The 12,922-nt window shown below is 42.8% G+C and overlaps 1 protein-coding gene across 1 annotated transcript in view; it reads right to left on the reverse strand.

Moving 5' to 3' along the window:
* Positions 1–12,922, reverse strand: part of IL1RAPL2 (interleukin 1 receptor accessory protein like 2) — a 1,205,338-nt gene that overhangs the window by 638,976 nt on the left and 553,440 nt on the right. The gene's annotated exons all lie outside the window — the stretch shown is intronic.

Raw genomic sequence — 12,922 nt, forward strand, 5'->3', positions numbered from 1 at the left:
GGATCCCAACACAGGTGAGTTGGACTCCAGAACTTATGTTCTTAATCACTGTGTGTTCTATATATTGCCTCCTATACTCCTCATCCCAGCTCATGAGCCATTAAAATATTAAAGTTTGCTTGATGCTATCCAAATTGTCATATGTATTCCAAAGAGCACAGGTCTGTCCAGTAGAGCAGACCTTTCCAGCTGAATGATAACCTATCTCCAAATAATAACCATTGTGGGAATAATAGCCATCAAATAATGTTTGCCAATTATTTATCTATGAATTACACACAGTATTTACAGAGTAATGAATTCTTAATAATCTGTGTACTTATTTAACCTCTGAAGATCAGATCTAAAACTTGGATCAATTTTATCTGACTCATATTGATTTAAAATTAAATATCTAGGGATGATCACCCAATTCCTAAAATCATAATCTAGGAATGGAGTTGTGTGTTTATCTTAACTTTTGTATTTATGTATTATAATTATTGAACACGATGTTATTCTCCTTATTCTTAATATTTTAATGTGGCAGTTAAATGCTTTCTATTTCTTTCTCAGCTCTCCCCCAAACACATACCTAAGGACAAGTTTCTTTGCATTTATACCCATCATGGTGAACACTATCTGCCTCAAGTGGGCAGCCCCGGGCACAAGAAGTCAAACCCTCCAAGAAGTAAATGGCCTGTGCCCTTACTGCTGGACCCATGCCTCCTTGCTCCCAGCCTAGAAATATGGACAGAGCTGTTTCATTGTTTTTTAGATAAAGTTCTGTCAGTAGAAAAAAATTTTATTTTAAAAATTTCATCTGAGCATCAGTATCCATCAATAGAGAAAATATCCCCCACCCCAGCTCTATAAATACAATGAGTGATTATCGCTCCAGGTTTTAAAAAGCATTTCTATGCTTTTTATGAATTGGATTATACGCTTTCTTTTCACACTTTTACCCCCTACCATTCGTCAATGGGAAAGTTCTGCCTAAATGAAGTCTTTCATCTCATTTCAACCTACTTATTATGCTTAATAATGGGCTGGCAACCATCTTCATTTCCCTTTCATTACAGGATCTGTGCTACGCTTTGTCAAGATCATTCCTTAGATCTTTACCCGAGAAATGAGCCTCAGTTACGTTCTGGAGGTAGGAAGCCACATGAAATATTACAACCAACTCCTCAACTCCTGATTACCTGAGGACTGATGAGAGCTTCCTTGGGAATTAGTCACTAGCCAGGAGCCCTTCTCAGATGCACTGATGTTAATTTGAAGGCTGCAGCAGCAAATGAGCCTCTGGGAGACAGGATATCAGCACTGCCCGCCAACCCCGGGAGCAGGCTCTCTTCTGCCCCCTCAAATCCAGGATGCTTGGCAGTGAATTTATCTTCCATGCTACATCTGCTCCGCCTCCCATGTCTTCAGTCATCCAAATCAAAATCTTTGGAAATCATCCCTGAATCTTGCTTTTTCCTTCCCACTGACCTCCCCCTGCTCCTCCCAAAAAGACATTAATGCTTGTCATTTCTGAAAAGTGACTTAAATTCTCCTCCTCTCCATCCTCACAGATATGAAAGTCCAGATCCTTCTCGTATCTTGTTTGGACTATTGCAATTCCCTTCTAAATGATTTTCCAACTTTCCCATTCCAACCTGTTCTTTAGAATGCTACTAAGTGATCTTTCTGAAGTATATGACCATGTCCTTCCACTGCTCAAAACCTGCAGCGGCTCACGGGATGCACATCCATCCTAAGCCTAGCTCCGTTGGCTCACCCTAGACTGCCTGTCATTTCTGCCCCTCCCCACAGTTCTGCACACATCCTACACTTCAGTTGACACTCACCTTTCCTGAACATGCCACTCACTTTTCTCTGCCTTTGCTCTTCAGATTTCTTCCTCTAGAATACCCTTTGCCTCTGTGCCTATCTATTGAGAGCCTACTAATCCTCCAAGATCCAGCTTCAAACGCCACTTCTATGAAACTGTACTGCATTGCCCCATGTGAATTCTTTCCCCTGTGGTGCTCTCATCACGTTTGTCTACACAACTCCCCAGTTAGATGGGCATCTCATTTACTTTGTATTCCTAGGACAAGGTCTGATGCATTGTACATAGTAAGTATTCATTAAATCTTTGTGGGATGAAATCATGTGGGTTTTTTTCCCCCAAATTTACTAATAATCAAAAGTTGTTTGAATTTATCAAAGACCTTAAGATTCCTCCTGCTGGGGGCCCCTGGGTGGCTCGGTTGGTTAAGCACCTGCCTTCAGCTCAGGTCATGATCCCAGGGTCCTGGCATCGAGCCCTGCACCAGGCTTCCTGCTCAGTGGAGAGTCTGCTTCTCCCTCGCCCTCTGCCCCTCCCCCCAGCTTGTGCACACACACACTCTCTCTCTCTCTCTTCTCTCCTCTCTCTGTCTCTCTCTCAAATAAATAAAATCTTTTAAAAAAAAATTCCTCCTGCTGCTACTCACCACAGAAAGCAGTGATGTACCCAAACTCTGATAGGAATATCAGGAGATAGACCCCAAAGTACAAAATGTGTTCACAAGAATAAATGACTGCTACCTTTCCATTAGCCAGCATCACTAGAAACAGGAATAACAAAATAAACTCTATGCCACATCCCTGCTCCAGAACTCATAATCCCCTGGTAAGTCAGCTAAAATCACCAACTCTACCACCCAAGCTCTTCCAAATTAGGCCCTACCCTATCAAAATGTCTTGCTCTTGACAGGCTGACCTCCTCCCTCCCAGTCCTACCCTAGCCCTCCTTGTCAGGGAACAGTTATGCGGTGAGCCCTCACTCAGCTCTTTTTGTCTGCATGCTCATACCATTTCTCCCACCTTCCACACCTCCCCAACCAAATTTTAGTCATGCCCTGAGCTTAGCTTACCTAGGCATCAAGGTGGGAGTGTCATCCTAGTTTTCCTGCCATATTGACTGGCACATAAGCAAGGTCAGAGAGTCCTCATGTTCTTTTTTTTTTTTTTTCCTTTTTCATTTCATCACTCTTCAAGCACCTCCTGGACCAGACACTTAGTAGGTCTTACTGAATGTAGTTTTATATATTCTCATTCCATGAGACCTCACACAATGAAGTGTGAATGGGGTGAGCTGCTTTGGTTAATTAATTTTCACATTATCTGGATTGTTGAAAATCTTTTCTAAAACATCCAAACCCACTTTTCTATTTTAGTAAGTAAAGAATCATGATGAGACTGAAATCTTTCTGGATTGACTGAGGATTTGTCAGGCCCTCAGGGTTATCACCCTAGACCCCAATGCCAAGGCAGTGTAAGAAAAGGGTATAACACCGTGAAAAGAGCATAGAGATCAGAAACCCTGGGTTCTCATTCCACCTCTGTCTTTAAAAAGATACATGACATCTGAGAAAGTCAGTTTCTACTCTGAGAAGAAAGGGAGGCATTACACTAGACAAGCTCTAACCCAGCACCAGTAAAACAGATTATCTGATGGTTGGTGAAGTCTTTGGTCAAGAAGACAATCAGCATATGTGCTAAATTGGAAAATCTCCCCCTGGCAATCTTCTTTTTTATTTTTTTTTCTTAATTTCAAAATTACAGAGAACTAAAAAGAATAATATTACAAATTCCCATGATTTTACCATCCAAATTTAATAATGTTAACTTTTTTTCCTATTTGCTTTTAGTAGCTTTGTTTTATTAAAGAAATAAAGCATTGCAGATATAGCTAATGTCCCCTTTAATCACCATACCCAGTCCCATCCTTACCTCAAACCCCTGTCTGGATAGAACCACTATTCCTTCCAACTTTTAGATTCTTGCACACATAAATGGGTACCCTGAAGAAAAGTTACTGTGGTGACCAAAAGTTTGTCTTACAATGAGGAGTACAGGTGGGAAGAAAAGCCAGTGAATTGAGGGCTCTTGCTGGGTTGCAGTCAAATGAGGTCTGCTAGAGTGTGTGTAGAGGTGTGCACATACCCCATAGAAGCACACACTCCCCCTCTCCCGCACGGAGCCTTAGCACAGGCAAACCGCAGAGTCTACAGGCATTTTCTGCCCAAAGTTAGTTGTTTCCATGCCATGTGCTGCCACACAGATTTCACGATGAGACCTCTGATACTGTCGAAGTTCTGCTCTGTTATGGGGAGAGCTCTGATTCATGGCAGAGACACAACTGCTGCTCATCAAACAGCGAGGTTCTAAAAGTTACAAGCAGGGCCCACATCTTCAATTCTACACTTGGCTGCCCCTATTGCAAATCAAATTCTGTGTCAACTAGGATACACAGGCTCCAAAGTAAGTGCCCATTAGGGCTTACTCATCTTCTTTAGATAACTTATTTCCTTCTCCATTTGCAAGCTTAGCACATCATTGGGCTACCATAAACCCCTCCTCATGCTGAGCTAACTAAATAATGGAAACCCTCTGCTGGCTCTGTCAGGGGGCTGTAAGGATTAAATACTTAAGTGCAGTTCAAGTGCTTAGAACAGTGCCTGGCACACAGATAATACTCAGCAAGTATTTTCTATAACTACTTTGACTACTGCCACTATTCCTATTAACTATATATCTAGTTTATTAATTCTTCTAACGTACTTCCCAAGTGTTTACATATGACAATGCACATTATTATATCTTTTATATCATCTTTATATTAAAGTTAGGTCATTAAGTTGTTTTATTTTTCAAATTTGGGGCAGAGGTAAGTCGTATTACCGATAAATTTCATTTCAGGACAGTGAAGGGCCATTATGAAATATTTTAACATGATACATATTTTTATATTAATTACATATGATAGAGTAATATGTGCATACATATATAGGTGTATGCTATATTATAAAAACTAATGTTACTATATTATTAAGGATTGCATATATTTATATTTTATAAATTACATATATACAGACTGCATATAATACTTGTAGTTTATAAATTTACATATATTTATATAACATATTTACCTTATATTTATGTAATCATAATGTAATTTATAGAATAAAATAAATTGTTATAAGTAAGTGTATTTATAAGTTGACAATAATTGTTTGAATCATATGAAATTGCTGTTTTTATAAACCAAAAAGGTTAAATATTGAAAACTGAATGATTCATCTTAATTATCTTATATAAAATATCACACATTTAAATAAACATTTATCAGATAAAGCTGTTAACTATCCTAAAAAGGAAGAGTAGAGCTAAATAGAGTTGAGACTTCCGTGTTAGTTGGTAAATATTTTTATTATTTGTCAACACAAATTGGTCTCTGCTAGGGCCCTTCTGATAATTCATAAAACCAGCAGAGCTTCTTCTAGCTTCCAGGCCTTTGCAATGGCCGTGCCCTATGCCTAGTACACTGTTCCCTCAGATATCCACTTAGCTCACTGGCTGCCAACACCCTTCGCGTATCGGTTCAAGTAAGTTGGGGGTGGGGGCAATTACTGGTTCCAGGACTGGACCGACAAAGGGATGGGTGGCTTGATAACCTCCGCCCATTCACATCGTCTCCAGAAGCATCTCCCAGACCCTGAACACTTCCCTTCCTTACCCCATACCCCAAGCGCATCTGATCCCCATCCACTCGCAACGTGTACATGGTCCGCACCGTGAACGCCAGCCTCATCCAGATCGGTGTCGAGGAAGGGCGATAAAGGAAGGGGAAGCAGTTTCTCCCCTCCGCTGCCCCAAGCGGCAGCTCCGCCCGGTCCCTCCCCATCCCGGCTCCTCTTCTCCTGGACTGGGGGCGACGGCAGCCCTGGAGCACCGGGAATGTGGGTCGGCTCACGCGCGGCCTCGAGGAGGAAATGTCCACAACACAGGCGCAGTGGAGCGCCTCTCCTCAGCGACCGCTAGAAGGTAGCGTGTTCTGGGGAGAGCGGGCAGAGGAGTGCAGTAGGCTCAGGGGCCGCGGCCCGGGCCGGAAGCCAGTGCCTGGGTTGGGGCCGGGGTGGGGGGGCAGGGGAGGGCGCGGGGGATGCTGCGCAGCTTAAGTACCTGTAGCACAGAGGAGCCCAAGACGTTGCTCAAGGGGGCGCCATCCACTGCGGAGCTGTTCCCAGCTCTCCCCGCCAGGGAAATGGCCCGGCTCTGAGCACTTCCTGGGTACAGTCTGCATCCGCGTAGTGTTAGCGCCATAGTCATAGTTTCACTACCCCGGATGCTGGCCTCGCCTTCTCCCCTCTCGGAAGTGGGTATGGTTATAGGACATTCCGTAATGTTACTATGTGCAGTTAGGTTAACGTTAAAGAACTAATTATATGTCACTGTGCCTGGGTATTGACTTTCCCTGTGGTAAAAGGCGCATAATCATAGCATATCCGTAATAATATTGTCTGTAGTTAAATTAATATTATAATGTTATAATATTAGTTACCCAGGAAGCACCTCCAGGAAGACTTGTGTTATGCTTTACCTTTTGTTCAGTGAGGATAATTACTGTGCATCCATTATTATTTGTGCTTACATTATTATTAATTATATTATGTAATTATTTCAATAGTATCATTATAATTAAGGTCATAATTAAGTTATTATGCCATTAATCATTATTATAATGAATACCACAATTGTATTAACTAGTATGTATACCATAGTTGTATTATTTATTACAAATGTTCTAGGAAGTATAACAGTTTAATAATTTACTAATAAAAATAATTAATACTAAATTAATTCTATACTGCTAAGAAACCCTGATGTTAACCTTTTCATCTCATCGGAATCAGGATAACTGAGGTAAAGCATTAATGCCGTTAATTATATTATTATGATTTTTTAAAAAAGAACTACAGGAACTACCATTCCTGGTAATGGCTGGTGTGGTAATTCTCCCCTCTTGGAAATGGCATAATGATAACACATGATTTATGGTGTTGTTGTTATTATCATTATTATTACTAATATTATTTTAGCATCTACCCTAATAATGGATATCAATATAAGAATAATGATGTTATCTGATGCCGCCTCTGAAATGGAGATGATTTTGGAATACTGATAATTTACCTTACATTGATATTATAATCTAATTATTACCACTCCTGAGAATCTTGGCATGCACCTGTAAAATGGACATAATTATGAGTCATCACTGATATTGTTATTTGCCTTTATGTTAGTACTGTAGTTGCAATTAATGCTATTAGGAATGACGGTTTCTTGTAAACTAGGGAGAAATTCACACCTCACGAGGTTTTTTTATCTGATTTAAATGAGTTAAAACTTGGCACACAGTGGTAATGATGATAATATTAATAATAGGAGAGTTTCTTAACTCCTTACTGTGTATCAGGTGCTGCTTAAATGTTTTACATGCATTGACTCAATCTCCACAACCATATGAGCAGGATAGGTATTAAAGATATCCCCAGTTTACATATGAGCATACTGAGATTCAGAGGTTAAATGTCTTGCCTGATGTTCCACAGCCAGTTGATACCAGGTTCCATTCTCTTAACCACTGCTTGGATATTCATGGGAATAATTATCACATATAACTAATATTTTTATCCAAGTTACTATCTTATTATTATGATGCATCAGAAAAGAATGAGGATTTCCTTCTTTTTCATCATAAAATGGTCATAGGCACAGGCAAAGTAGCTGGTATTAGAGGTGCTGATGTTTGGGATCTAGGCAGGGGTGGGGTGACCAGAGTAGGAGCAGGGGGTTGAATCTATGCTTCCTGATGTTGTCAGGAGACACATTTGAAGTAACTCAGGTCAAAAGCATCTGGTAGAGTGTTGGCACACAATAAATGCTTCTCAGAAGTTGGTTAATCCTTCGTTATGCTGCTTAGCTTTCTAGCAGCCCAGGTAAAAAGAATAAGCAAATTTTAGAAAGGAAAAATGCAAAAAAAGATACTATTCTCGATGCTCAGTTATTGAGTGCTCTTTTTCCTCTCTCCATCTGTGACACCACCCTCTCCTCCTTCCCTGAATTCCCTGGTCAAAGGAAGATACCTCATGTCAACAGCCTGTTGTTTATAGCTGTTTATACAGGTAGTATTTGACATCACACAGTGGTGCAAGCCTTTCAGCCTGCATGTGTCCAATACATGCTTGGATAAGATCCATCTCAATCGATATGGCCTGGAAGACTAGAGGAAATGGAGTGAGGAAGGTAAAGGAAAGAAAGATGATGATGTCTGGGTGAAAGAGGCATTGAGAGAAGGAACAAAGGAGATTTGTTGATGGGATAGAGGTTTGTCAGCCCCTCATAATAAAGAATGGGAGGCATGGGTTCCCTCTAGAAGTGGTGGGAGGTTGAAGGTGAGACTTAAAGATAGGATCAGGTGGAAGTATGTTTAATAAGCAGTTAGATCCCCAAGTACACCACCCCAACACCAGTCTGCACACTAGTAGAAGGCTAGATGAAAGATCTCTAGAGGGTAAAACAGAGAGGGGATGGTTTACCTGGGCATGCCTACACAGGCCAGGCCACAGTTCCTTATTAATGATTATTTATCTACCAATGAACTTGGGCATTTTGCAGAACCTTTGAGAATAACACAGCCCAGACTGCCACAGTTAGGGCCTTTGGAACAAGGAGCCCCAGACACCACCAAACCATGGAGCCCAGCAATCCATTCCCTTCCCCTCCTGCAAGGCCCATGGAAAACCAAAGTTAAATGCCACACACCCCATTTTCCTGCTGGGCTTTGCTTTGCTCCTGGCTCTGTCCCAAACTGTTAGCCACCATACCTCTAAGTAATTCAGTGTGACTCAGACATGAGTGAGCCTGGACAGCAGTATGTCCCTGCCATATAGGTCTCACCATGCAATTCCAGAAGGGTAAGTAATGCCTCCATTTAAGGAGGCTGGGAGGGGGGAGGGATCATTTCATACTCTTTTTAGGAGACTTAGGGATGGGGGACTCTGAAGTCCCAGAACTCAAAGAGTCCTCCCATTTCTCCCTCCTTCCATTCTCACCTCCAGTCATTGTAGCTCAATTTCTGGGGCCCATCAACTTCACTAGATCATAAATTGTTAAGAGATAACAACTGCCAAGGTATGCCTGTGATCTTCTCCCCATACCCATCTCCGGAACCAAAACAAGTTCCTGGACCCTGCTTTGCCTGAAGGTGTGGGGTGGCTCTCTGGGGCCTGATGTTCCTGGTGAAATACTAAGTCCCTGTCACCCCACCCCCTAAACACCCTTGTAGCAGACAGAAATCCTACAATGACCCACCAAGGATGCCCTGTCCTCATCCCTAGATCTTGTGAATATGATGAAATACCGCTTCTGTGACAATGCTGTTATATGGCACAGTTGACCATAAAATAGGGAGATTATTCAGTTGGATCTGACCTAATCACATGAGTGCTGGAAAGCAGAGAGCTTTCTCTAGGTGCAGAAGAAAGGGAAGTCAGAGAAAGTTGAAGTGTGAGAAGCACACAATGCAGGATTGCTGGCTTTGAAGATGGAGGGGGGCACTTAAAAAGGAATGCAAGAACCTCGAGGCACAGAGATAGGCTCCTGGCCAACAGCCAGCAAGGCAGCGGGCACTTCAGCCCTCCAGCCAACAAGAGCTGGATCTTTCCAACACCCTGAATGAGCCTGGAAGGATTCTTCCCTGGAGCCTCCATCCAAGAGGCCAGCTAGGCTGACACCTGACTTTGGCCTTGGGAGACCTTCAGCAGAAAACTCAGGTGAGCCCACCTGGACTTCTGACCTCCCAAATGGTGAGCTAATAAATGGGTATTGATTTAAGCTGCTGAATTTGTGGCAATCTAATATAACTAATAGAAAACTAATATAACTTCTTAATCCCCACCCTTTCCTTTTCCTTTCACAGATTATCAGGACCCTAAGGAGGCCTTGCACGTTAGTTCCTCTCCTTGTTCATCCAGGAGGATGACTGGTTTTGTCCATAAGGTAATGTACCCAACCTCTTGCCCTTCCTGCCTTTGCCCTGCTCAAACTCTTTGACCTCAAGCCTTCCCCACATGCATTTTGTCCGCCAAGTTTCCCCCAACTGTTCTCCCAGGACTGCCAAACACAGCTGATTCCCGCTTTGCCCCCAGATCATCCTGGCCTTCTGATGCTGATGGTTGGCAGACCACAGGGTGTCCTTGTCAAGGGGTGCACTGTGCTGACCCTCTCCAGTGTCTTTGAGGGTTGGGACTCTGCAGTTCTCAAAAATGCCATATGACATGCTTTTGTTTGAGCTTAGCTGAGGTAGGGTCTCCTGGAAAGGGTGTGACAATTCTATAAATGTGCCCTCCCCAGGTGTTTCTGCAGCCTCAGGGACTGCTCCCTGTGACTTCCAGCCGTCCCGGGTCCATCCACCTCTTTTCTAGTCCCTTTTCTCTTTCTAGTCTCTTCCTAGGATAGAGGAGAAGGACAGAAAGTGTGAGGGGAAGTACAGTGCCCCTTCTACCTCCTGGTACTGCCTTGCCTCTTTTGCCCAACCTCCTGCTCCAAAGCCAGTGATGCATGGTGCCTGTGGGGGATGTTCGCATGAACCACCCCATCAACTAAACAATGCCACATGCTTCAGCTGCCTACCCTCGAGGCCTGGGAAATGTGACCAGACTCTAATGGATCCCAGCTGTCAGCTTCACACCTGACTACAGACTGCCCGTGACTTGTTCCGTTTCCGAAGATGATCCTCTTCCCTAAGATCCTCAACCTTCTCAAGACCATCAACTCCTGGCTGTTCTGAAGTACTGTTGAGATTCTGTTTATTGATCTGGTCACCTAATCACAGCTGTGTTCACTTTTGACAGTTCCTTAAGTGTACATTTGAAATATGCACTTTTCCATACATGTTATTGCTACATCTGAGATTTTTATTTTACCCTACAAGCTATTAAGTTATCCTGTTTCATGGATGCTGGTAGAAGAATAAGACGTCTTGGTTGGAAACAAGGGATAGTATTACTTTCAGGACAGCAAGCAGCAAGAACACAATTTGCGTAGGTTCTCCTTGTCTCTCAAGTCTGACAGGAACCACATGGAGCAGGCCAGGTTTGACTAGAGTCAAACACTGAGCTTGAAGAACCTACCAATTTGTAGCAAACACTAAACAAGCCCAATCTTTGTCCTGAGAGAGACATTACCTCATCCCTCAAAGGCTGCATGCTGCAAACACAACCCTGAGAAATGGCCCAGGTAAAGAACAGACAGGGCCTTGCATTCTTGGCATAACCAGTAAGATACGTAGGAGTACAGATTCTCCCCCAATAGTTAAACTCAATAAAATTTACCAGAAATATTCCGTCTGACAACACCTCCCACCATTGACCAAACTTCCTCCTCCTTCTCTCAACTCCTCATTCTTCCTTCTCTCTTTCATCCACTACCCACACTCTTGGTGCTATTACTTTTCCAAAATGCTATATTTCCACCCCATCCAAGCTTGAACTCTAAACTAGAGAAGGAGCTGGATCCAGAGAGATCTGGGATGTTGTCACATTGTGAATCCTCTAGAAAACTTTCCTGGAGCATGAATCACCTGCGGTGGTGGTGGCCATGGAGAGGTCTCCCCTGTTCCCCATAGTGCTAGCCTACACCCTTTGGAGTCTCTATGTTCAAGGCAGACATAAGCAGGTAGGCAGGCCGGGTGAGTTGGGGTAGAGATCAGAGGGAATGTGGTCACATTCACACATAGGTACACACAGAGGTTTTGACTGTTTTAATTAGCACTGAGCATAGGAGGCATTCAGCCTAAACAGGAACAAATGGGGATATCCAAATCAACGTCCCCTGATATGTTCCCTAACATATAATGGAGGCTAATCACCTTTGATCACCTTCTTTGACAGACCTCCCAAAAACCAGAGCAGTGAAAAAGACTACCCTTCAAAATACAAACCTAGGTTTATCCTCTATGCTGCAGGGTTATAGGGGGTGAGGACAAAGGGAGGATGGGGAACAAGCTAGCCTGTGGGAGCCCTGTTGTCTCTACCACACAGCATGAGCCCCACCTTCTTCCTGACTTTTGCAGTCCTGTTCATTCCTTCTATCCCTGTATACGACCATTTGTACTGACGTGTGTTTGCTGCATTCATATCCACAGACCTCATACTGCATGTCAGATGTGGGTGATTCCAAAGGACCTCCCTCTAGGGACCCTCTCCCGCCACAGACCCCAGAGGTTTCTGTCACAGCTGTAGGGATACCTGCTGGGAGTGTGGTCTGCCTCTAAGGATACTACAGCTCCCATGGTCAGATGGGGCCATTCTGTTTGAATTCTGAGGTCAAGAGGGTGAATTCCCAGGATATTTAAACATCCTTTTTTCAGCAGAGGTGGGACTTGAGAGAGAGTCTTAGACCCCTCTGGCATCTGAACTTTTTTTTTTAAATCCTCCTGTCTCTTTATTTAAAATTTTTATATAAATTCAAGTTAGTTAACGTATGGTGTATTATTCGTTTCAAGGGTAGAATTTAGTGATTTATCAGTTGATATAACACCCAGTGCTCATTACATCAAGTGCCTGCCTTAATGCCCATCACCCATTTACCCCATCCCTCCTACTCACCTCCCCTCCAGTGACCCTTACTTTGTTTCCTAGAGTTCAGTGTCTCTTATGGTTTGCCTCCCTATTTTTCTTACTTTTCCTTCCCTTCCCGTGTTCATCTGTTCTCTTGAATTCCACATAAGAGTGAAATCATCTGGTATTTGTCTTTCTCTGACTGACTTATTTCACTTAGCATGATATCATCTAGTTCCATCCATGTCCTTGCAAATGGCAAGATTTCATCCTTTTGATGGCTGACTAATATTCCATTGTGTGTATGTGTATACACACAAACACATACACACACACACACACACACACACACCACCTCTTCTTTGTCCATCTTTATGTCATCTGTCTATATCCGTCTTTATCCATCTTTACTTCTGTATCCATCTTTATGTCTATATCCATCTTTATCCATCTTTATGTCATCTGTCAGTGGACATCTGGGCTCTTTCCATAGTTTGGCTATT

Source organism: Mirounga leonina, unplaced genomic scaffold (assembly GCF_011800145.1).
Source record: "Mirounga leonina isolate KUSES-001 unplaced genomic scaffold, KU_Mleo_1.0 Mir_101222, whole genome shotgun sequence".
Classification (NCBI taxonomy): Eukaryota; Metazoa; Chordata; class Mammalia; order Carnivora; family Phocidae; genus Mirounga; species Mirounga leonina.